A 26,178-nucleotide genomic window follows, 5' to 3' on the forward strand; every position below is an offset into this window, starting at 1 on the left:
AAAGAAGTGAAGTCTTCTCAGTGACAAATTTTCCCTACCCGAGAGGCCATTGAATAATGGGTCTGAATTTGATGTTGAAAGAAAATAAAAAACATTATCACTTGGGATGTTAAGAAACAAATAATTAGAAGCAGACCCTTATTTTCAGAAGCTTGAGTGGGGATCATGTCTCAATCAGGATTAACCCCACATGAGTTAATCAACGGTCGCCACATACACATGATGCTGGATTGGATGATCCAAGCCATTCTTTTTTTATAATTGGTGAGTGGCAGTGGAAAATCATACGTATTTGACACTCTTAATCACAAATTACCCTTTAGAAGAAAAAAAATCACAAATTAATGGTTAGAAACAAAACATGCACAAAAGTAAAATCATGGCAAATGTCGGCACGGGTGGACACGGGTGTACTGTTGGACACGACTCGACACGCGTGTCAGCAATAAATTCGAAGTGTCGGCCAAATCATAGTAACTGGTGTAAAGACAAAACACTTGAAAAAGAATTCCCAGCAGTAATCAAGGCGTGCAATGATATTTTAGTGAATGAATCCTTTTGCAAGGTGAACAATAGTTGACTGGAACTTCATATTCAAAAGGAATTTTTCAAGCAAAAATCGGGAGACGATACGACTTTTCTTGCGATAGTTAACTCAACCTCTATAAAACGAAACGGTAAGACTAAAAGAGGCAGGAAATGGAATCTGATTGGCACCTTCACAGTCAAATTTTGAAGTTCAGAGTCTCACCTGGGTCCCGATGAGCATTAATGCCTTCCGTTGATTTGCTTGTCTTGACAAGATTCTCACAGTGGATCACCAACGCAATAAAAGGAAGACTATACTTAACCACCGGTCCCTTTGCCTTGCGGATGTGAAGTCCATGGACTACCTCCTCCTTCATTGTCAATTTACCCATGAGTTATGGTTCTTTGTCCAAGGTCTTTTTCGAGTTTGTTGGGTTCTTCTTAGGCCCATTGCGCATCATATTGAGCTCTGAAGCTTTGCCCCTTGGCCCTCTAGATGTAGGACTTCGTGGAGCTTATTGATGCATGTAAAAATTGCAGGGAAGCGGTTCGAGGCTCAATGTGGTGGATGATTGCCCTTCAATGTTCTTAGAAATTGATGTTTTCTGGTTGGATCTAAAGCTCAGACCATCATTCCTCAATTCTCCAATCGGGAGCTTGTTTAGAACCATGAATCCCTTTAAAGATACTGACCTTGAAATGAATTAATTGCTCTGATCGGGACTGTTGATGTTGTTTTCCTTAATTAGATCCTTTAATGGGCAACTTAAAGAAGAAATTTCTTAATCAATAGTAGCAATTGTGTAAGCGCAAGACTACTAAGCGGAATTTAAGATGTCTACAGCTCTGCTTCAGAGTTCAAGTTATAGCACAATTCCACTAAACAATGATCTCCCTTTTTTTTGAAAAGCTAAACAATGATCTCCCTTGGAATTCAAAGATTCCTCGTATATGCATATTTAAAGCTTAATACGGTAACCGGATCCCTACATTTTCCAACCTGAATTAAGTCATCCAAATCTTGAAGACAGCTGTCCCATGGCATAAAGATTGCAGCACAGGTAGGATATTGACAAGTCTATGGTACATGTGCCAAGTATTTTGAAGGCCATTTTGAGGAGAAGTCGATTTCAATGTGATCTAAGTCTTTTGAAAGCCAAACATATAAGCTGAAGGTATTGCTCTCACAACAGCAGACATGTGATATAACAGTGCACGGTTCACTTCAGCTTACTCATTTAGGATTTAGTCCTCCTTTGCAAGGGATTTAGAATGACCAAGTCCAATACTAAAATAGTAGGAGCTTGTGTTCAATAGCGCTCTAAGAGGCCAATCACCACCTCACATTCACTCAACGCAACTCACCTCACATTCACTCTAAGCCAAAATTATTTGTTTAAGGTCCTTGAGTGCAGAACAATGTTTAAGTGAGAGCCTTGAATTTCACTTAGTATTAACATCTGGAAATGGTATACCCTGGTACATTGGATGTTCTGTGCAAACTAGAATCCTGAAAAAAGTTCTAACTCATGCCAATGAGAAAATTGGGCCAAGGACGTCAATTATCTAGATGAAGTACTTGTTGAACCAAACATCTAAGGATCCAGGCTTCTGTATCAATGTGTTTAACACAGAGAGGGATATGAACATCCGATTTTCTATGCAACTTTGGAAGGAGATTTACACTCCAGTAATCAACCGAATTCCTTCCTAATCACACTACGAGGACATGGAAGCTTGGATATAGACTGAAACATTAACAATGCAGCTCTGTTTGACGTTTTGTGGCAGATCCTTTGTACCATTCATGCATGAAAGGCAGATCCACAGAATTCGTCCAGTTACTTCAAGTATTCAAGTGAGTTTAGAAATCTAACTACAGATTATTAGAGATGCACTTACAGCGAGTTAAAGAGGATGGAGTTCCTTTCTAAAATTCCATGAATCTCTCGAGTTTCAGCAGCATGCAATTGTCTAGGGCAGTTTCACCATTTGATTCTTGCATTGAGGTTCTTGCTTCTTTGATGAACTTGCTACAAAAACATGAATAGGATTTAGGCAGGGATGTAAAAATCGAAGGTGATAGAGATTCCCTTGCAAATCAAGGTTGAAGATGATGTTCAAAAGGAAAATAGCATGAAAATCAAGCTCAATTTTCCCTAATTCCTAATCTTTCCACAAATCCCAAATTAAAATCAAGAGCCCCCACACCCCCCCCCCCCCCCCCAAAAAAAAAAAAAAAGAAAAAGAGAGAGATGAGAAAATGGGCTTACATAATGCCCTTACACTGAAAAATGACTAAAACACCCTATCTAAGGCTATATGGCTATTAAGAATACGGGGATTAGTAAAATGACCTACCTGCCCCTATTTAAGCTAAAAGTCATAAAAACGTGAAAAAGGCCCAAAATTACCAACTACCACTCAGACTAATGTAATAAAAGAGAAAATACTATGCTAATGAGCTAGGATGAGCTGATGTAATCATTGCCAAGAGGAGGCTTCTACATCACTTATTCCAATCTGTCACTCTATGGTTGATATGGAAAGAAAGAAACAAGCGAGTTTTCAAAGGTACTTTTAGAGGCATGCAGGGCATTTAGAGACAAATCTTCTCGATTATGGCTCAGTGGACACAGTTACTTCCTATGTTCAGTGGAGTTTCATTGACTTCTTTCCATAGGTCAAGGTGATAAGGCAGAATAGCACTCAATCGGCGGGCCTCAAGCCTATATGGAACCTTCCTCCTCCTCAGAGGTTGAAGCTGAACTTTGACTGTTCGAGTATGGGTAACCCAGGCTCAATTGACATTGGCAGATTGTTGAGAAATGCACACAAAGTGATTTGGTCTTTTTTGGGCCCAATTGGTGGCAGAGATGCTTGTGAGTTCTCATCAGCTCATGTTTTCATGTTCATTGGGAATGGAATGATCTTACTGATAAGTTAGCAATTTTGGGGGCAACACCGTGAAAGGGATCTTCAACTAACTTGATCACCATCCACAGAGAAGGGTCTTACAAACAATTATCACCATTTTAAAGAGCAATTCTACAAAAAGGGTCGGTGAACTAAAGTATGATTTTTCCTGCAAAACTTGCTGTCAACAATCTTGGATTCAAATAAATATGCAAAGTAATTCTTGAATCAAAGGCTGGGATCCAAATAAAATAACTGATTCGGAAATGAATACATCCAACCATGTACGAATTTAATATAAATTTGAGATGAAAGATACAGAATTTGAATGGAATTAATTGACTGGATAATTTCCCCAAATCATCAAAACAACTAGAGTTGAAGCGCAAGAAATTGTTAACTAATTTTTTTTTTCATCCATCCCAACTACGTCCAACAAAAGATTTTTCTGGGAACAAGCTCAAATACTCCGTTAAAAATTTGAATTTCGGGATTTCTTCAACTACCATCTTGATAAGTTTTGTTTACCATATAAAGCTAAAATCATCATACCTAGTTCAGGACACCCATTGTTGATCTCACAATTATGAAGTTTTGATAAGTGATGCCAAAAGTTTTGAGGTGATTGTGTCCAATGTGATATATATATATATATATATATATATAGAGAGAGAGAGAGAGAGGAAAAACGATTCGTGAGGTCGAGCGCATGAAAGGTTAGTGCGGTAGAGTTTAAATAACATGTTTCATTGGTCAATGCAAACGGGTCCCAAACTTAACGCATCCAGCGTCTTCGAACTTAGGGTTTCGATAGCATAGCAAAAACTATCTTCTCTTCTCAGAGCTTGTTCTCAAGGGAGGAAAACAAGCGATTTGGCTTTTCAGAGAAACCCTAGGTGCGAGAGAAAAGGGATCTTCAACCTCACGGCATCTTCTTCGCAGAGTGCGAGAGAATCGAGGATCTTCAACCTCTCATTTCCACTTCAACCTCACACCTTCAACATCTCATTTCCAGAGGTATGCCCTTATCACATGAATCTCTCTCTCCCATAGGTTTTTTTTTTTCTGACATTAAAAAATAAGGGTTCTCATGCTCTAGGGGCTCTCTGGGTCATCTGTCGAGAGAGGCAAACCCCAGTGTTTCCAAGGCCCTGTTTGTAATGGATCCCAAGAAGATGTTAAAGCCCTGTTTCTAATGGATTTTGAGAAATAATTGTGAGTCCAAAATTTGATTAATGGATTGAAATTTATTTTTAATTTTGACTCTAATAATCAGTTTTGAACTCTAATATTTATCCTAAAAGTTGTGGTTTTTGTTTACACATTTGACTCTTTAGAACAAAATATTTCAAGCTGTAAAAAAGAATTTAGAGCAGTGTATGCCCTCCCCCTCAAAGCAATCCTCAAGGATCTGCAAACGAAGGGTGCTGCTAGCAATTACTATCACTCCTTCAGCAAGCCCTCCTGCTATGCAATATCATTATTTGATTATTTAACTTATATTTCCTACCAAAGATAAGCATGTTACATGAATTGTATTTTTATTGTATGTTCATGTACTAAATGCTTAGTGTTGCTGTGTGGCTCCATGATTTTTAGTTTTTGGGCTTGGTACAAAATTTCCATATGACCCATACATCTTGAGTAATGGAAATAAAAATGTTCTTAAAAATAATTGTACTTTTGTTTTACTCTATGAAGGCACCAATAATGGGTGAATTTTCGTCACAAGCTTGTGGGTTTGTTGTCGAAGAAGTTGGTGCCTCGTCATCGGGGTTGGTTGATGACGATGTGTCTCAAGCATACTGTTTATCAATCAGTAAAGTTGATGCAAATGGATTAATTTGTGTTGATGAGAAGAGAGATCCGAATGAAGGTAATGTAGTAGAATTTGATAATGATGGGAATGGCGAAGAGAGTGTAGACATTTGTTGGCCAGATTTTCAAAAGCAGAGAAGCGGCCTATAATTGTTATAATACTTATGCGTTGATTAAAGGTTTTGGAGTACGAAGATAGAGTACAGCGAAGTCTACAAAAATACAAGATGTAATATCTAAGAAGTATGTATGTGACAAAGAGGGTTCAAAGAAAGAGTCACCTGATAAAAGCATTGTTGGAACGAATGTGAAGGCGCGTCGCACTGTCAGAATGGATTGTAAAGGGCGGATGGTGATAAAATTGAGAGAAGGGAAGTAGGTAGTGAAAACCTTTGATGACATCAATCCCATGAGCTTACATGTCCTCTAAGAAGCCACATGCATCGTTCTCATAATCAACAACATAAGATGGAAAGTTGTAGGAATTCGATGGATTCTTTCCATTGGATAGGGATGCGACCAACTGGTATTGTAAGGTCAATTAATTAATTATATGATAGAGCATCTGGTGTGGTCTCAGCAAACCAAGTGCACTCCCATTTGAGAAGACAGAGAAAAACAATATGGGAAAAGACGTTGTCTAGTGGCCAATCGTCTCCAACAAAAACAAATAGAATACTCAAATTTTTTTCGTTTGAAGTTGGATACGGAGGGGAAATTGCGATATATGTTCTCGGCAGATTCAAGAGCAAGAGATACTTACATCAACTTCAGTGATGTAATTGCATTTAACGTGACATACAAGACCAATTGGTATTTGATGCTCTTTGCAGCCTTTACTAGAGTCAATTATCACAATCAGTGTATTTTATTCGGATGTGCACTCATCGCAGATGAGACCGAGGAAACATTCGCTTGGTTATTTAAGCAAAGGCTGACATGCATGTATGAGAAAGCTCCAAGAGCTATTATAATTGATATGGATGACGCGATACGAAATACAATAAAGACTGTATTCCCAAATACCTGTTATCGCTTCTGTTCTTAGCATATCAATAAGCACTTAGTTGAGAATGTGGTGTTTATGCGACAGGGAGAAAGTGACTTTCACGACGATTACAAGCGTTGGTATTACACGAGTGTAATAAGAGAATGCAAGATGGAATGGGAAAAGTTGGTGGAGAAGTATAAGATTGATGATAAGCAATGGTTAGCTAAAATGTAGGAGGTACGGACGCACTAGGTGCCGACATATTGGAGGGATACATTCACTGCAGGCATGACTTCTAGTCGGCGTAGTGAAAGCATGAATGCTTACTTCGATGGATTTGTTAACCAAATGACTCAACTGCATTAATTCATAGATCAATACAATAAGGCACTTGTTGATCAACGTAAGGAAAATTCAAAACGCCATTGACTACTAGTAGCCCATTGGCAAAAGATGCTGCCAAATGCTATACGAGGACAATTTTTTATCTATTTATGGCTGAGTTCAATGGGAGTAAAAATTGCTGGAATAAGAAATGTAGTAAAGATGGGACTGTGACAACCTATAAAGTAGTACAGAAGTGTGATGATTTTGAATTGGCTAAAGGGCGTATGGTTGTACATGACGATGCCGAAGGTGTATGTGCGACATGCGATTGCGCGAAGTTTGAGACTGAAAATCAATTCAAAATCATCACACTTCTGTACAGCTTGCTACACAGTGTCATTAACCAAAGGTGTATGTGCAATTACTAACTTCAAAATCATCACATTAGCTAATTCAAAATCTATAAAGTAGATTGTCCTCGTTCTACTATATAGGTTGTCACAGATTGCCCTCGTACTATTTTATAGGTTGTCACAGTCCTCGTTGTACAGATTGTCCTCGTACTACTATATACGTTGTCACAGATTGTCCTCGTATTACATTAGCCAATTCAAAATCATCACACTTTTGTACTATTTTATAGATTGTGCCGGTCCCATTATTACTACACTTCTTATTCCAGCAATTATTACTCACATTGAACAATTCAAAATCATCACTTATGTACTACTTTATAAGTTGTCACAGTCACATTTAAGGGTGTCAATTTTGGCTCGGGCTCGCAAGCTCGCTCGAGCTCGGCAAGCTCGTTAAGCTTAACGAGCCGAGCACGATTTAGGCCAGGCTCGGCTCGGCTCGGCTCGTTAAGGCTCGTTAAGAATTTAATATATTTAAATATATATATTATATATTAATATATACATTAAAAGGGTTGTCCAGGGAGTGAAAGGGGGGGGGGGCAAAATATGTCACTTCATTTTTGGAACCCCATTTGTTACTAGGACCACCCCCCATAGTGTAAAAAAAAGTAGTCAAATTACACTAGTAGGGCCGTCTAGAGAAGATGAGGGGTGTGAACTTAATATAACCCGAGCTCGGTAAGGCTCGCGAGCCTGACCGAGCCGAGCCGAGCCCGAGCCGAGCTTTTGAGCTTAACGAGCCAAGCCGAGCCTGGCCAAGCTCGGCTCGGCTCGTTTACACCCCTAGTCACATCTTTACTACATTTCTTATTCCAGCAATTATTATTCACATTGAACTTAGCCATAAACAGATTAAAAATAGTCCTCGTATAGCGTTTGGCGGCATCTTTTGCCAATGGGGTACTGGTAGTCAATAGAGCTTCTGAATTTTTCGACTTGAAATCTTCTTCTATTTCGTTCTTACGTCTATCAACAAGTGCCTTATCGTATTGATCTATGAATTAATGCAGTTGAGTCCTTAAGTTAACAAATCCATCGAAGTAAGGGTTCATGCTTTCACTGTGCCCACTAGAAGTCATGCATGCAGTGAATGTATTCCTCCAACATGCCGGCACCCAGTGAGTCCTTACCTCCCACATTTTAGCTAAACATTTGCTTATCATCAATCTTATACTTCTCCACCAATTTTTCCCATTCCATCTCACATTCTCTTATTCTACTCGTGTAATAACAATGCTTGTAATCGTCGTGAAAGTCACTTTCTCCCTGTCGCATAAACACCACATTCTCAACTAAGCACTTATTGATATGCTAAGAACAGAAGCGATAGCAAGTATTTGGGAATACAGTCCTTATTGCATTTCGTATCGCGTCATCCATATCAATTATAATAGCTCCTGGAGCTTTCTCATACATGCATGTCAGCATTTGCCTAAATAACCAAGTGGATGTTTCCTCGGTCTCATCTGTTATGAGTGCACATCCGAATAAAATACACCGCTTGTGATAATTGACTCCAGTAAAATGTGCAAAGGGCATCAAATACCTATTGGTCTTGTATGTCACATCAAATGCGATTACATCACTGAAGTTGATGTAAGCATCTCTCGCTCTTGAATCTGCTCAGAACATATATCGCAATATCCCCTCCGTATCCAACTCCAAATGAAAAAATAATTGAGTCTTTTTATTGTTTTTGTTGAGACAATTGGCCACTGAGACAACTTCTTTTCCCATATTGTTTTTCCTCTGTCGTCTCAAATGGGAGTGCACATGGTTTGCTGAGACCACATCAGATGCTTCATCACATAATGAATTAATTGACCTTACAATACCAGTTGGTCGCATCCCTATCCAATGGAAAGAATCCATCAAATTCCTACAACTTTTCATCTTATGTTGTTGATTATGAGAACGATGCATGTGGCTTCTTAGAGGACATGTAAGCTTATGGGAGTGATGTCATCAAAGGTTTTCACTACATACTTCCCTTCTTTCAATTTTATCACCATCTGCCCTTTACAATCCATTCTGACAATGCGACACGCCTTCACATTCTTTCCAACAACGCTCTTATCATGTGGTTCTTTCTTTGAACCCTCTTTGTCACACACACACACACACACATATATATATATATATATATATACTTCTTAGATATTACATCTTGTGTTTTTGTAGACTTCATTGTACTCATCTTCGTATTTCAAAACCTTTAATAACAAATAAGCATTATAACAATTATAGGCTGCTTCTCCGCTTTCAAAAATCTGGCCAACAAATGGCTTGTTCCACTCTCCTCGCCATTCCCATCATTATCAACTTCTACTACATTATCTTCATTCGAATCTCTCATCATCAACACAAATTAATCCATTTGCATCAACTTCACTGATTAATAAGCAGCAAACTTGCTACACAGCGTCATCAACCAACCCCGATGACAAGGCACCAACAAACCCACAAGCTTGTGACGAAGAACCAACCATTATTCGTGCCTTCATAGAGTAAAACACAAGTACAAAATTATTTTTAAGAACATTTTTATTTCCATTATTCAAGATGTATAGCTCATATAGAAATTCTGTACTGAAGCACAAAAACTAAAAAACATGGAGCCACACACAAACACTAAGCATTTAGTACATGAGCATCCAATAAAAATACAATTCATGTAAATGCCTATCTTTGGTAGGAAATACAAGTTAAATAATCAAATAATGATATCGCATAACAGGAAGCCATACACTGTTCTAAATTCTTTTTTACAGCTTGAAATGTTTTGTTCTAAAGAGTCAGATGTGTGAACAAAAACCACAACTTTTAGGACAAATATTAGAGTTCAAAACTGATTATTAGAGTCAAAATTAAACATAAATTTCAGTCCGATAATCAATTTTTGGACTCAAAGTTGTTTCTCAAAATCCATTACATACAGGGCCTTAGCATCCTCATCTTGGGATCCATAACAAACAGGGCCTTAGAAACACTAGGGTTTGCCTCTCTCAACAAATAATCCAGAGAGGCAAACCCTAGAGCATAAGAACCTTATTTTTTAATCTAAAAAAAAAACTGATGGGAGGGAGAATCATGTGATAAGGGGCAAACTTTTGGAAAGGAGATGTTGAAGATGCCGTGACGTTGAAGTGGAAAGGAGAGGTTGAAGATCCCTGATTCTCTCGCACTCTGCGAAGAAGATGCCGTGCGATTGTCCTTCTCTTTTCTGTCAGTTTGCCGTGAGGTTGAAGATCCCTTTTCTCTCGCACTTAGGATTTATCTGAAAAACCAAATCACCTTTTCCCCCCTTGAGAACAAGCTCTGAGAAGAGAAGATAGTTTTTGCTATGCTATCGAAACCCTAAGGTCGAAGACGCTGGATGCGGTAAGTTTTGGACCCGCTTTGATCGACTAATAACATTTTTTAAACTCTACGCACCAACCTTTCATGCGCTCGACCTCACGAACCGTTTTCCATATATATATAAGGAAAATGATTGTGCGCTCGACCGCACCAAGCTTAGGTGCGGTCGAGGGCCCAAAACACATGGGTCCCACATTGTTAGGATGGTCCAAAGCATTCATTTGCATGGCCCCATCATAGATAGGGTGTGTACAAAAAATCAGCTCCATAGGATCATCCTAACCCATCCAAAAATGGAGGGCAAAATGGACAGACACCGTTTGCCACAAATCTGCCCATTTTTGCCCTCAACTTTTGGAGGGGTTAGGATGATCCAATGGAGCTGATTTTTTGTACACACCCTATATATGATGGGGCCTTGCAAATGAATGGTTTTGATCACCACAAAAAGTGTGGGACCCATGTGTTTAAGCCCTCGACCGCACCAAAGCTTAGGTGCGGTCAACCGCACACTCCTTTTCCTCTATATATATATATATATATATATATATATAAGCGAGATGGCAGAAATATCTCAAGAAATTAAAAATAATTTATCAACTCATACCCAGATGTTTTCCACCTTTAGACCAAAGCATTACAAATATCATCTAAGAAATAGAATAAAAAGTTGCCCATTTCTTAAAATTTTGTTCAGTTTTTTTCTAATCCAAGGAGAACTAGGCTGCTAATTTCAAATTTCAACCCTCCCACCTCATCAAGATAAGAGAAATAGATCTAAGAGAGCAATTAATAGCAGCTAATTGGATGAGAACCAGCATACCAACTAAACAATTATACATTGCAAAACAGGCACGAGATAATAACGGAACACCACTGTTGAATACCTTACCTCTGACAAAATTAAGACATTGACAGTGAAAACTAGTAAGATCATTCACAGTAAAAGGAAACGCATCGAGATCAATTCGTAATGAACAATCTCATGAAACGATCTTGCTTTCAAAAGCTGGGAGAAAAGAGAACAAATTAAAGAAAGGATCGGTCCATTACCATGAACAATTTCGTCAGTCATTGTTCAGATAGTTTGGGCAAGGCGCTTTCCAAGATAAGATATAACTTCCTCTGTCGGTGGAGCCATAGCCGAAACGAGGAACTCATAAACCCTAGTTTTCTAACAAACTCCATAAAAAATGAAAAGAAGATTTAAGCAGAGATTCTCCAGCTCATTACTAATACTCGCGGATGGCACGCCTCAGACGCTTTTCAGGGCACGTGAGAATAGTGGGGCCCATCAGTAGGGCGTGAACTTAGTTCAAGGACTTTTCATTTTCTTGGCAAAGATAAAATCGGCGCTTCAAACCGAGTCGACAAAAGGGCCCTAGTTATAATTGTCAGCTATGATTATACGAACCTGGTTCATTGCGAATAAGTTTATTTGTTTCAGTTTTTCACATCTTTGGTAGTATTTCTATCTTTGTTAGAAATTGAGCTTTCTAGTGTTCAGGATCACTTGGGTCACGTTCTTTAAGCATTCTAGAATTTGTTTTATTTTTGTTTGTTTGTTTTTTCACTCCATAGATTAAAAATAGAAAAAAAAAAAACTTGCATTCTTTAACCGACATCTATTCTCACTTTTTTAATTCTAAACCCAATATAATTAATTTCCTTTAAAATCTATTCAAACGTTTGTAGACAGACCGACTTTGCCCATTTGTGGATCCCGGACGGGCGGAGGGGGACGGTTCGCGGCGCGTCACTGGTGTCACCTCTCTCACTCGGGTGTGTGGTGGTGGTGCGTGCTTTTAGTGTGTTGTTCTCTCTTATTCCCTTTTTGGACAGGGGTGTGTTTATGTCTGCGTTTCCTGTGAACTTGGGATAAAGATCCAAATTTCACGGGAACAGAGAGGTTCTCAGAGTCGCCACTAGACCTGGCAAAATCGACCCGTGCCTGCAAGTCAACCCAACCCACCCGCAAATTTGCGGGTACGGGTCGACTTTTGAGTGACCCATAAAAAATGACCCGCGGGTCACCCAACCTGCTAAAAGAGGGGTTGGGTCGGGTCAACCCGCAGGTGCCCGCAAATCGTTTTTTTCCTTCTTTTTTTTTGGTTTCAACTGTTCAAGTCATCAAGTGGCTGGAATAGTGGAATTAAAATTAGAAAAGAACCAATGGTTGGGATTGGATCATTGGAAAAACCGTAAGTATATAGTATAATTATATACAGATTTAAGGGCAATAACCCCTGTTCAGTTTGTTCCGCATGTACTAAGGGCTCTAGCCCTTAATACTACTATCAACTATGTAAGGGCTCCAACCTTTTCTTTTCTTTTTCCTTAAATTTCTTCTATGCATGAATACACCCCCTATTTTTCAAAATGGACGGTGCAGCCCACACCATAGTATTATCCAAACCGTCCATTTGATGGGCCACAATGTAAATAGGTTGCGCCCAAAAAATCATTACCACGGGATGATTCTAACCCTCCGATCTAAAGAGGGACTCACATTATGGAAACTTCTATAGATCGGACGGTTGGGATCATCCTATGGAAATGATTTTTGGGGCACAACCTTTTTATGTTGTGGCTCATCAGATGGACGGTTTGGATCATCCTATGGTGTGGGTTGTACCGTCCATTTTGAAAATTAGGGTGTGAATTCATACATAGAAGGGGGTGAATTTATCACCGCCCAAAAAAGCATTGTTTGGGCGGGTAACCCGCTGGTTGACCCAACCCACTTGCATCGGGAGCGGGTCACCTAGTTGCTGACCCGTAGGAATGCGGGGCATTTTGACCCTCACCCGCGGGTAACCCGACCCAACCCACCCATTTGCCAGGTCTAGTCGCCACCTAGGTTAGGGCTTAGAACCCATCATCTACGTTTCTAGTGAATTTAGGATAAGAATCTGAATTTCACGAGAAAGGAATTGATCAAAGTTGCCATCTAGTTTGGGGCCTAAACCAATGATTAACTATGTTTTTCGGCATGGTCTCGACAAAAATCTAACTAAGGGATATAGTTACATGAGGGGAAGGTGTTAGGCACCCCTCATGCTTGGGAAACGCTATCTCTTGACTTGAATTGGTGGATGTTAGGAAAACTTTAGCAAAATTAATCTTAAACTCTTTTTCTATGATTAAGCTTATTCCTGAGTTGGATTTCAAACAGAAGGAAGGGTAAAAGTAGTAAGGAAAGTGGGTCTTTTGCTTATTATTGAATACAAATGCATAAAGCAGTAAAGAAAGCAAGTAAAACGAAAGAAAACTCTTTCGACATGGAAATTGGATTTATTTTATACAGAAAAGTAAGACGGTAATGCTCAAAAGATTGAGATTGCCCATAAATCTACTTCTTAGGCGTAAGCCCTTTTGAACAAGTCAAATGAGCACCTAGAAGCGGAGGCAATCTCAAGCTAGTCGATTACCGAAGGTGAAGAGTGAAAATTAAAGAAAGGTCTTTACAAGGGAGGCAAAGAGTTTTTTATTAAAAAGGGTAAGGAACCCCTTTGTTAACAAATAAAGGAATCTCTTTAATCTAGTATGTTTGTAGACAACAATACTGAAAATACTGGGGGCACCTCGATGCATGGTCAATCTCTAATCAGATTGATTGTCGAATACAAATAACCGGAATTATAAAGGAATCTCTTTAATCTAACATGTTTGTAGACAACAACACTAAAATGATTGAGATAGACGTCACTGTGGATTTCAGACATCAGGGAGTTATAGGCCCATGCTTCCCCTTATCACTGTCAAATACCGAGAAGAACAGTCTATCATTAATCTGATTGTTTGTTGCGTACAAATAACCGGATTTAAGGAATTAGCCTTCATTTGAGACTTTATAGACAGTAAATCTAGTATGTTTATACTTTATAGACAACAACACTGAAAAGATTGAGAGGGACCATGCAACGCTTCGCTCAAACCACTGTTAGGCACCTAGATGCATGGTCAATCTCTAATCAAATAGATTGTTGAAGACAAATAACAGCAATTAAGGAAATAGCCTTTGTTTAGACTTTATATGTAGTAAAGAAACTTCTTTAATCTAATATGTTTATAGACAACAATACTGAAAAGATTGAGAGGGATCATGCAACGCTTCGCTCAAACCACTGTTAAGCACCTAAATGCATGGTCAATCTCTAGTCAGATTGATTATTGAATACAAATAACATGAATTAAAGAGATAGCCTTTGTTTAGAAAGGGGGAGAAGGAGGGGATTTATGCTAAGGGTTTGCGACCAGATGATCCCCAAACCCTATCGCAACCCACAACCTTTTTCGTGAAAGAAAGTGCAAAAAGTTATAAAAGTACCTAGTTTAGGGTTGGTGTTGCTCTAAATCCTCAGAAAATTGGCAGAACTCTGACGTCCGCTGGTATATTAGAGGGAATTTCAGCAGAATTCTGATACCCAATGGTACAGCAGAAGAGATTTTAGCAGAAACTGGTTTTGGAAATCTCTCCAAGCTTCTCTCTCACTCTCACTCTCTCTCTCTCTCTCTCTCTCTCTCTCTCTCTCTCTCTCTCTCTCTCTCTCTCTCGGGTTTTCTAAAACTAAAGGGGAAAGAGGGTGAATACCAAAGAGGGAGGGCTGCTAAAACTAAAAGGGTGTAATTAACCAAAAGGGGGGGTGTACTGACCAAAAGGAGGGTATACAAACCAGAGCAAAAGCAAGACGGGGAAGAGAGGGAGGAGAATGAGAGAGAGAGGGGTCCCCTTTCATAGATTTTCCTGGGAGGGAGGCTCCAAAATCGCAGGGGCCTCCCCAAAATCGCAGGGGGGGTCCCACCTTCCGATTTCTAGGTTTTCAGGCCGTGGTCAACGTTTCGGGGCACCGAGAATGGATTTCAGGATTCCGGGAGCGGTTTGCTAGTTGTAGGGATGCTTTTCGGTTCTGAAACAGTTGCTTCGGTATCCCAAACTGATCTCCAATTGCCGAAAAATGTCCCGAGCAATGAAAAAGTAACTTTTGGTAGTTACTTTATGGTTTTTTGTAGTAACAAAACGATCAATTGCTCTGGTTTGCGGGTGAATGGTTTCTGGTTCCCAATGAAATAACTTAGGTAGCCAAATGTGATCTTTGGTTCCTATGGAGTATTTCTTGGTAACCAAGAGTGATTTTCGATTCCCAGAAAGTGGTTTCTCGGTCCTTGGAAGTTGGTACAGGGTTCCCGGTTTTCTGTTTTGATTTGTTGGTTGCTTGACAAGTGATCTTTCGCTTTAGGAAGGTTGTTTCAGGTAGCCAAAGTGGTTTTTGGTTCCCAAAAACTAGTTTCTGGTGACCGAAATGTGGTTTCGGTTCCCAAAAATGGCTTCCAGTTGAGCTTTGTTGAGTTTTGGTGTTTGGATCTTCAGGATGTTGTGTTTGATGTAAAAAATGGGTGCCGAGCTATTGGGCCTTATCCTTTGGACCTTTGTTTGACCAATTCAGGGCTCTGTTAGAAGGTTTTGGTGAACTCGGATGGTTCTGGATGCAAGCTTGGTTGCATGTGGTCTTGGGTATTGGGTGTCTTGGTTGTTTGGGTGGTTTGGGTAACTTTGTGTCGTGGAAAAAACCGAGAGAAAATACTAAAAGAGATATCGAGAGTAAGACCAGAGAAGCTTCAGGACACATCATAGGATCCGCCATTGTAGCAACCTATCATTAGTTTGGTTTTGATAAAATGGGGTGTCTACACCATTTTATCTGCAAAAGCGAGAAAATATACAAGCACAAATACTTTTAGTGGCACTTGGACATATGCTTTGATTAAGATAAGAAAATATATAGAATCCAAAAAAGAGACCTTGGCAATATTCAATAAATGATCTGACAGACTTAGGGCATGTTTGGCAACCATGAATAAAAATGAATGGAATCCACGTTTCGTGGGAGATGAGGAGAGAAGATTGGTGAGAGTGAGATTTGAGAGGGAGATGAGTGAGGATATTATGAGATGGGGTTGGAAAATAGAGAAAAAATTCTCTATTTAGTATAGATTTTCCTTTTTTTTTTCAAGGATGATTTTATTAATGAACAGCCCAATGACAGAGGTGACCAAAAGGCGAAATACAAACCAAATTAAGTGAACCAGAATACAATACTAAATTATACATCTCAGACTCCCCGCCAAAACACTCCCCTTGAAGGCCAGTAAAGGTGGAAGAAAGTTAAACATATGGAGTCTCTCTCTGTTGACCATCCCCATGCTAGCGAATCTGTCTCGAAGTTTGACGAACACCACACGTGTCTAATTTCTGCATTCGTAGATTCCAGCTTGTCTCTATTCTCCTCAATGGCATCTAAAAATTCCCAAGGGTATGGAGCCTCCTCCCTCACCACCTGACCAAGTCGAAGGACTCTCCCTCTATGATCAGATGTTGCAACTTGCAACTACTCCCTCGAGGCAGCTTGAATTCCGATTAGGAGTGCCCACACTTCGACCTCAATGGCTTCTTTCTCGACCAATGGACCGGAGAAGGCCCAAATCACCTCGCATTCCGCATTTCTAAGCAAGCCACCAACACCAAACCTAGGTTACCCAGGCTTGATCAATCAAATTTCAGCTTTAGTCACTCATGAGGGGAGTGTGTCCACCTAGGTCGAGGGCCCTCCATATGGATTCCGCTTGTCCTGATTACCTCTCAGGCCCAATGGAAAGATGCCACTGAAATGCCGCTAAATAGGGGGAGTGTGTCCACCTAGGTCGAGGGCCCTCCATATGGATTCCGCTTGTCCTGATTACCTCTCAGGCCCAATGGAAAGATGCCACTGAAATGCCGCTAAATAGGGGGAGGACGGATGCCCACTGGATCACAATCGCAAAGATTTGTATATGAACTCCATGCACTCCTTTGGATTTGCATTTGAGCACTCGTATTTCTCTCCCTCCAGATGAGCCAAAGAGTGGCTGCTAAGAAGAGGAATCACGGCGTCCTACTTCTAGGATACCAGTGAGCAAAATTCCATGACTCAATGAGATCTGCAATGCTCTCAAGGAAAACCCAGTACACCGAAGAGATTGAATATGGACTATAGCTAGCAGGAAAATTGGCAATGGATAAGGTTGATTGGAAGACTCAGCATCGGAAATGCAAAGGCGCAATGGTTAACTATGAGCTTATGTCTCTTACGAAGGTGGTCGACTATGAGAATTCTATTTAGACAAGCTAACCAACAAAAGGCATTAACTCTCAAAGGTGCTTTGATTTTCCAGACATCTCTAGCATGAGATGACACATGGCTGCCAATCAACTGCTCATAGAAGGATTTGATGGAAAACTTTCCCAGCATTGTCCAGATCCAGACTCTCTCAATGGTGCTTTGATTATTCAGACAACTCTAACAGAAGATGACACACTGCATCCAACCAACTGCTTATGAAATAGTTTTTTTCTCTTTTTCCCCAATTTCCAACACCTTCTCATGCTCATCAGCTCATGTTCTCATATTCATTGGGAAGGGAATGATCTTAATTATAAGTTGGCAATTTTGGGGGTAACTCCGTGAAATGGATCTTCAACTAACTTGATAACCATCCGTGGATAACTTGACGCAGACACTCTGACTGTGATGCAACAACTTACAGCAAATTGTCACCATTCTAAAGACCATTTCCAGAAGAGGAAGCAAGCCATATTAGCCATCACACAATGAAGAAGGATAGGCAATCTAAAGTAAGAATTTTTCCTTAGAGACTCGTTGCCAACAATCATGGACTCAAAAAAAGATGCAAAGATATTCTTGTCTCTTGAATCAAAGGCAGGGATCCAATGAAAATAATTGATGTGGAAATGAATGCATCTAACCGTGTATGCTGGCAAGAGATAAATAATAAGATTTAAGAAGATAATCCCAATACCTAAGCTAGCCTACCTGCTTAATCTTCCCCAATCAATCCAAATCAAATATTGGAAAATAGATCTTATTCTACCCAATCAAACCCTAGATACCTACTTTCCTAATCACTCTAGCAATCTAACAACCTAATTTACCACCAAGACAGTCCGATGATGAGATCTCAACCCAATCCAACGGTGAGATCTCGTGTGTTCTAACAAGAAGTGAGACCAAAAGTTTTGGTGTGACTGTGTCATTGCAAATATAATCTAACAAATGGCATTCAAACCTACTCATCTTATCTTCTGTTTCTTCTATTCCAACGATAATTAGTGTCCTGATTTCAACCCTTTTCTTTATAAAAATAGAAGCAACATACCGAAAAAACAATTATACAATTGAAAAACAGGCAAGAGATAATAACGGATCCAGTATCTAATCCCTTACCTAGTTTTTTTTTTTTTTTTCATTTTTTTTTAAAGAATGTAAAGCATGAAATTAAATCCCTTACCTAGTTACTGTAGGATACTTTGAAGGGTTAGGATCTTTACCTCTGAGAAAATCAAGACATTGAAAGTAAAACTAGTAAGATCATTCACAATATAAGGAAATGTATCGAGCTCAGCTCGTATTAAACAATATCATCGAGAGATCATGCTTTCAAAAGCTGAGAAAAAAGAGATAATAAAAAATTAAAGAACAGATCGGTCAAAAACAAATTACCCTGAGCAATTTCTCCAGAGTGCTTGATCAGAATAGTTTGGGCAAGTTGCTTTCCAGGATCAGATATAACTTCCTCCGAGGATGAGGCCATGGCCGAAATGAGGAAATCAGAAACCCTAGTTTTCTATCGCCAGGAAAATGTTAGGGTTTGGTGGAGTACGAAAACGAAAAGCAGAGGCGTGATACTCCCGCCCATAACTGACACACAAGTGAGAATAATGGGGCCCACGTTTAAAGGTTTGGATACATGGATAGATTCCCGTTTATAATAAACTAGTAAAAAACCCGTGCGATGGGCCAACAAAGAACAGTACGGACCACGTCATAGGTTGATCCAAACCGTCCATGTGATAGAACACAACATAAATAGGTTGTGCCCCAAAAATCATTTCCATAGGCTGATCCTAGCCCTCCAATCTATAGATGTTTCCATAATTCCTCTTATCTTAAATCGGATGGTTAAGATCACCCTATAGTTTTTTAATTAAAAAACCATAAAGGAGGGGGGTAAGATCGAAATTATACGGCTTTAATGGGTGCCTTTGTTAAAAGCATAAAGGAGGGGGGGTAGGATTGAAATTATATGAGTTGAATGGGTGCATTTGTTCAAAAAAGTCAAGAAATGTGAGGTGTAATTCTCACGTAATTTTCAAAAAAATCGAAAAAACTCTCCTCTTTTCATCCTAGCTTATTGTATTAGATTAGATATTAGGAAAAATTACATTTACACCCCCTCAAGTTTATGACACATTCAACGCTAACCTTAACTTTCAAAACATGACAAGTACACACCCTGACGTTTCAAAATGTGACAAGTACACCCCCTCCGTCAACGGTCCGCCAGTTTAACATGACGGGAAGACTAAAACTAACCATGTTTAATATTTTGAGGACAGAAATACCTTCATTTGCAGAGGGGTTAGGGTTACGTCATTTTCCACTGCCGTCGTCGCACCTCCGGCCACCTCCGTCGTCACCACCTTCGGCCAACGCCGCCCTCCCCAGCCACTGCCGCCACATCTACCACAGACAATGAAACCCCACCCCATGGCTACATCAAACCCACATTTCAAGAAAAAAAATATTGATAAAAAAAAAACCCTAAAATATTAGGGTTTATGAGCAAATCATGATAATAGTGTGAATGAATACAAATAAAATTCATAAATCGAGGGTTTATGTTGATAAATAAACAAGGGTTTGAATCAAATCCTAATTTTCAGTTGGGGAAGATGAGGGCATTTTGGCCATTTCCACCTCCCTGTCTACTCCGTCACATTGAATAAAAACTTCATGGGGTGTACTTGTCACGTTTTGAAAGTCATGGTTAGAGTTGAATGTGTCAGAAACTAGAGGATGTGTATATGTATTTTTCTCCTAAATAATAAAAGACAAGATGGCTAGGTATAATTACTAAAAGATGGTAGTGCCAATATGATGTAGAGTGGGTCCCGGCCAAAGATTGTGGGTACTATTTTGTGTAGGGTAGCTATTTTCTTTTCATCATTTTCATATTATAGGGCATTTTGGTCACTTCATTTAGTAAGGGCAATTTAGGGTTTTAGACCTTGTGTCCATATAAACCCTCATTTTAATTTTGTAATGGGCTTTTTATGAAATGAAAAATTAAGGGTTGGGTTTTGGAAACTTAGGGTTTCTTTGCAAGAAATCCCTGTAACTTGGTTGGAATAGAAGATTTGTAGGCTGTTATTGTAGCTTTTTATCTTCTTTTCCTTATTATCCCCTTGTGAATCAAGGTTCATTGGTTTTTTTTTTTTTTTTTTTTTTTTTTTTTTGGAGTTGTTGTCTCCTCGCCAAACTCTCTCTAGGATTTCTCGGATTTCATAAAGAAGCCGTGCAATTTCTCCTTCTTGCTGTTTCATGTGATTCCTCGGTGATGGTTACTCTTCCTCATGAAGTTTTTACGTCATAGTTATTCACTATTTTCATGCCAGGTAAGTGGATCTGAACCGTTGGGTTGAATTCCTTAAATCTCAAGTAGTAAAGTTGGAGTTAAGAGTCTGTTCCTACGATTGCAAGTGGCATTGTGTGTTAAGGCCTCCGAATGTTAGCTTCAGAACTATGTTCATGTTGAAAGAATGAGGGACCAGAGAATTTTGGTTTGATATTGGAATTTTCCCTAACCAATGCTAAATGGAGATGGAGTGATATGGTTTAATTAGATGCTTGTTGTGGTGGAGAATTAGAAGCTTGCTGTTGTTTTTTTCCTCTAATTGCTATCATTGTGCTATTAATGCCTACACCAATGTTTGATTAAAAGCTTGAGTGAAGTTTAAGTTCCCTTGTTGCTGGACATATTGGTGCTACTATAGTACCTTTGGGCTTCAACCAGGGGTGATGCCAGAAATTTTGCACAAGGGGGGCAAAAATTATAGTAATTTTTTTATCTATCTTAAAATTAATATAGAAAAAATTTCTATCTGAAATTTTGCACGGGGGGCAAAAATTATAGTAAATTTTGCACAAAAAAGGGAGATAAAAATGGTAAAATTAAAATTTTAAACTTATTTTCTATCTTAGGGATAATTGGAAAGGGGGGGGCATATTTTAAAAAAAAAGGGGTAAAGATAAAAAAATATTAAAACATGAAGGTATTTTTTTTTTTCCAAAAAATTAAGGGGGGCAATTGCCCCCCTTTCCTCTCATGTGGCATCGCCCCTGGCTTCAACTATTAGTCCCTTGTACATACCCGAATGCTCCAAGCAGAGACGTGTTTGAAGGCATGTTTAGCTGATAATTTTGGCATCAACCTTACATTTGTATGAGTTACAACAGCTTATTAGTAGCCTGTCACATTGTTACGTCTTTGAATTTTGAGCTTAATTGTGTAATCTCAGCCCAAAAGTTTCCTTTCTCAAGATTAGTGACATGCTGCTTCCACTAGTTTGCTGATTGCCTCACGTTTCCTTCTCTATATTTGTTATGACTTCGCCTGCTTCCTTGTTGGGTTACTCTGAGCATAGCATCTCAATCCACCTGTGGAACACCATAGCATAGCTCCCGATCGATTTATCTACATCACAGTATCAGTAGTTTTATAATCCTTGATGTTATAATCTAAAACCTGGATTTTATAAGTTAAAAGTTGAATCTAAAATCTGGGTTTTAAATGCATAAATAAGGTGTGTTACCGTTCAATCTTGCCAAATATAGGTTTTAGCTTGTAAAATCCAGTATTTTACAATACTGGATTATAAAATCCATAGATTTGTAGGGCGTGAAGTTGGTTGAAGGATTTACATTTTCCTTCAAAACGAGTCGATAAAAGGACCTTATTTATCGGGGAAGTGATATATTCACACCCTTTTCTTCGCTTGCCAGCGGCGGGGCACGAGTCTTTTACACTACAAGGGGACGCCCGGGGAAGAAAAGGAGATGAATATATCATTTCCTTACATTGGCAGCTTTAATTATATGAAGCTGGTTCACTAGGAGTTGGCTTATTTCTTCCAGTTTTGCAGAGTCTTCGGTTGTATTTCTTTCTTAGGCGGTGTTCTTTAGAAAGAAAAAAAATTGCGTTTTAGAAGTAATTTTTTTGTTTTCTTCACTCCGTAGATTAAAAAGATGAAAAAGTAAAAGCCTTCACTCTGTAGCTCAGCATTAGATTTATTTTAATTCTAAACCCAAGGGAATTAATGGCCCAATCACACTGATTTCATTCGCAGAATCGATAAATTTTATGAGAACAGATACCATTAGCACTAGCTAGCTAGGGCCATCTTGAATACTTCAATTGAGATAAGAAACACATAGGCCATGGTTGGCTGCCATGGGAAAATTTTCCATGGAATTTTAGTCTATCATGAAGTGAGAGAGGGCTAGGGAAGGTGGGAGATGTTAGAATATATCAAATCTTATCATATCTGATTGTTGATTTGATTAGGTGATGGATTAAGTAAGAAGGCTAGATTAAGTAACTAGATTAGATTAGTATTATCTTCCCAAATCTTGTCATATTTCTATGTTTATCTTCTTGAGTGCTCTCCATAAACACTTGTTAGGCTTGATTGTAAGGAAACCAGGATTAATATAAAATCTCTGATTTTGTCAGGTATTAGAGATTTCTATTAATTGTAATAACTCGTGAGAGTCACAGGAGTTTTGATTGACTTTGTAGGGTAAAACTGAAGACTTGGACAAGAATACGGGACTTAGGGGAGTTCACAATGACGATGGAGAGTTTTAAAACTATAGGCAGGAGAGTGAAGAGATCATCCTAGGTGGCTGAAAATAATGAAAACAAAAACTGTACTTTGATTTGTGATTTGCTAATGACCATTGCATAAGGCATTTTGCGGACCGGTCGTTGCATGACAGAGCAGTCACGTAGGCTCAAATTTTGTCTTATTCATTTAATTTATTCGAGATGGCTTCTCTCATGGAACAGCCTGCCTGCGAAATGCCTTCTGCAATGGTCCCTAGCAAATCCTCTTTGAATAAAATTTTTCTTTTCCTGTTCTTTCATACACTTCCCATCCTCTACTCACTCATGCCATCTCAATTCTCTCCCATGCTCCTTGGCTCTCTCTGATGCAGAGCATCTCCTAAGAATTACCACATCAGCCCTAAATTGCTCATTAGTCTAGGTTTCGTAAGTCATCAGTGTTAATGGGATAGGGTAGCTTAGTCATTTTTTACCATCTTTCATTTACTTTTATGTCTTTTATCTTGATAGGCGTAGTTCATAAAGAAATTTCCTTTTGAGTGGTAAAATAGGTAGTTAATTTGTATTAGGGCTTACATATAAAGCCCTCTTTATCATTGTATTAGATGGTTTTTCAAGAAAATGAATTAGGACTTGTTATGAAAATTCTAGGATTTTGTGCAAGAGAGATTTCTCTTACTTTTATCTTGGGAAGAGAGTTTAGGGGCTGTTTTATGCAGCTCCTCCTCTCCCAAATCTCATTTCCTCCCCTGTTTGAAGCAAGGATATTCCACATTCAAAAGGATTTCTACATCCCCTTTGCTGAAACAAATAATCTCTGTTGAAGAACCACAAGATTTTGAAGGAGATTTTGCATAAAGTGTTTGTGCATGTCCTGGATGAAATTGACAAGCTACTCTCTTCTTCCCAAGAGATACTTTCTTCCACATTGCTGGCAGTAACTGGCATGCCCAGATCAAGAATTTTAGCTGGGGTTATTCCAATTTTGAGTTAGAAAACATCAAAGATAAGCCTCTGGTGTGGTGTCCTATGTTGAGAAATCCCTACAGAGAAGCAAGAATGTTTTTTTATCGGTAAGCTAGGGTTAGGCGGATCCCTACCAGCATATTAATTAAAGAAACACAATATAGTAAAAGAAACAAGACCACTCCCCAATCATTAGAACAATGTCTAACGAAGGGATAGAACAACCAAGGACATAATATCCTTATATCAAAATTCAAAACAAGTAAGAGGAGAGCATACACGTGATCTCTAGAGTCAGACCCATACTTAATTGGAATTTAAGTCCCTAATGATCCGAGAGGTCTTTCATCTTCTAGCTAAACTTTCTTGCTCTCTGGCTCTTCCTCAACTCCTGAACCTTTGGCGATTCTGTTTTTCTTTGATGGAGGAGCTTTGTTTTCTTCCGTTGGGGGTGTTCTTCTTCACCAGCTTCATGTTTCGACTCTTCCTGGGAGGAGGAGTACTATGTTTCAGTCCCAATCCTTTCAGCCTCCTTAGTGCACTCCCCTTGGTTTATACTCTGTAAGAAGCAAGAACTTCATACATAGAGAATCGGGTCTGTCTTAATTGGCGTTGATCTTATTATTTAAAATCAGTTCTATGGTTTTGAATTACATCACTCGCCATTATATGTGATTAACGGTCCTGCTGGTTTAGATTTGATTGCAATATAGTGCCAAATTTTTAGTAGATACTAACAAAAGCATTTGGATTAGAACTAGGGTGCTAGCAGTAGCTCTGAAAATGAAGCCACATGGAAGACGTTTCCTGTTTGCAAATTTGGGGGAAATCGGTTACTTCTATCTCCATACTTGAAAATATAGGAGGCTATTCTTACATTGTCAAAGTGGCCCTTCTCATTTCTGCAATGCATTTTTATTTTCCCTTGCGTTTGCACTCATGGCACTATGGATATGGAAAGTGATGAGCTATTAGAATTGCTATCTTTGACATCCTATCATATGGGAGTTAGGACTGATTTGTTCTTGTCACTGGGTAAGAGACAAATGCCACGTAATCGGATGGAACAAATGTCTTTACATGTTAAAGTATAAAAGATTAAATAACACCTTCTCCAAAAGCTCAAGTTTCTAGAGTAATTGATCGTTTGACATGGTATCAGAAGCTCCTTGATATTAGAAGTCCACATGTAATGGCAAACCCAAAAGAGGGGTCACACGTGCCTCATGTAGGCCAACCCTAAAAAGACGGGCCACAAGTGAGAAGGAGGGTTATAGACTTGTAGTAGAATGGAGTGTTAAAGTATAAAATATTAAATAACTAAATCTCTAAAAGTTTAAGCTTTGGAGTAATTGGTGGTTTGACATTACACAATTTAGAAGGAGCTACTTTTTATCAACAATAGACGACATTATTAGTGAATGGCCGTTGCATACAATGTTTTTGTCTAAAGCCATATATGTGAAAGACTATCTCATTTTCTCCTGGAGTTTATGATCTGTGTTAATTGCTAGTGTTAATTGGTCGTAATAGTAGTTTTCTGTTGATTATGTGAAAGCCTGCAATTGGAGCAAGCCTAAACATTGGAATTTAGAATGCTAGTGTCTCTTTGTGAGATGGAAACGAAGGGATGGTTATTGGTCTAATTTGGGAAATCTTTAAGTCCTTCAACCCACCTATTAAGTTGGAGTTTTGAAGATATCCATGGAGTTGTAGAACTTCCATTTGCCAAGGCTCTCACAAGACCACTCATCATCTTAATTGGACATCTAACCAGTCCCTACATTTAATCATCAATAGTTACACATTATTTTGGCTTGGCAATCAAATCAAGAGTACAATTGTCACTCTTATTTGCCCATCCCATTTGACCATCAAGTGCATGCCATATACCACCTACATCGAATGGTACCAGAGCGTCCATCCCCTCCCCACCTCTCGCCCTTTGATCTATGCCACTCTCTCACCACTGCAAAAACTAAAATTTCAGGGATTCTACAGATGGCCTAAATGTCTTATGGCGACGGATAAAATCCGTCATCAATGAGAGTATTTCTTGCACCTGACCTGATACAATGTAAAGGTAACAAATAATATGTTTGTATCAGT

The 26,178-nt window shown here is 39.0% G+C and overlaps 1 long non-coding RNA gene across 1 annotated transcript; it reads right to left on the reverse strand.

The window, feature by feature from the left end:
- Window positions 1–520: 520 nt before the first annotated feature.
- LOC143888185 (uncharacterized) lies at window positions 521–19,141 on the reverse strand. Its single transcript, XR_013254500.1, has 4 exons — window positions 18,918–19,141; window positions 18,706–18,747; window positions 2,431–2,561; window positions 521–2,322 (listed from the first exon to the last, which is right to left on the reverse strand). It is a non-coding gene; the product is annotated as an uncharacterized LOC143888185 (long non-coding RNA).
- Between the last annotated feature and the right edge of the window lie 7,037 nt (window positions 19,142–26,178).

This window comes from Tasmannia lanceolata, unplaced genomic scaffold, assembly GCF_043159265.1.
Source record: "Tasmannia lanceolata isolate RefF3 unplaced genomic scaffold, GAP_Taslan_0.1 ptg000012l, whole genome shotgun sequence".
In the NCBI taxonomy this organism is placed as follows: Eukaryota; Viridiplantae; Streptophyta; class Magnoliopsida; order Canellales; family Winteraceae; genus Tasmannia; species Tasmannia lanceolata.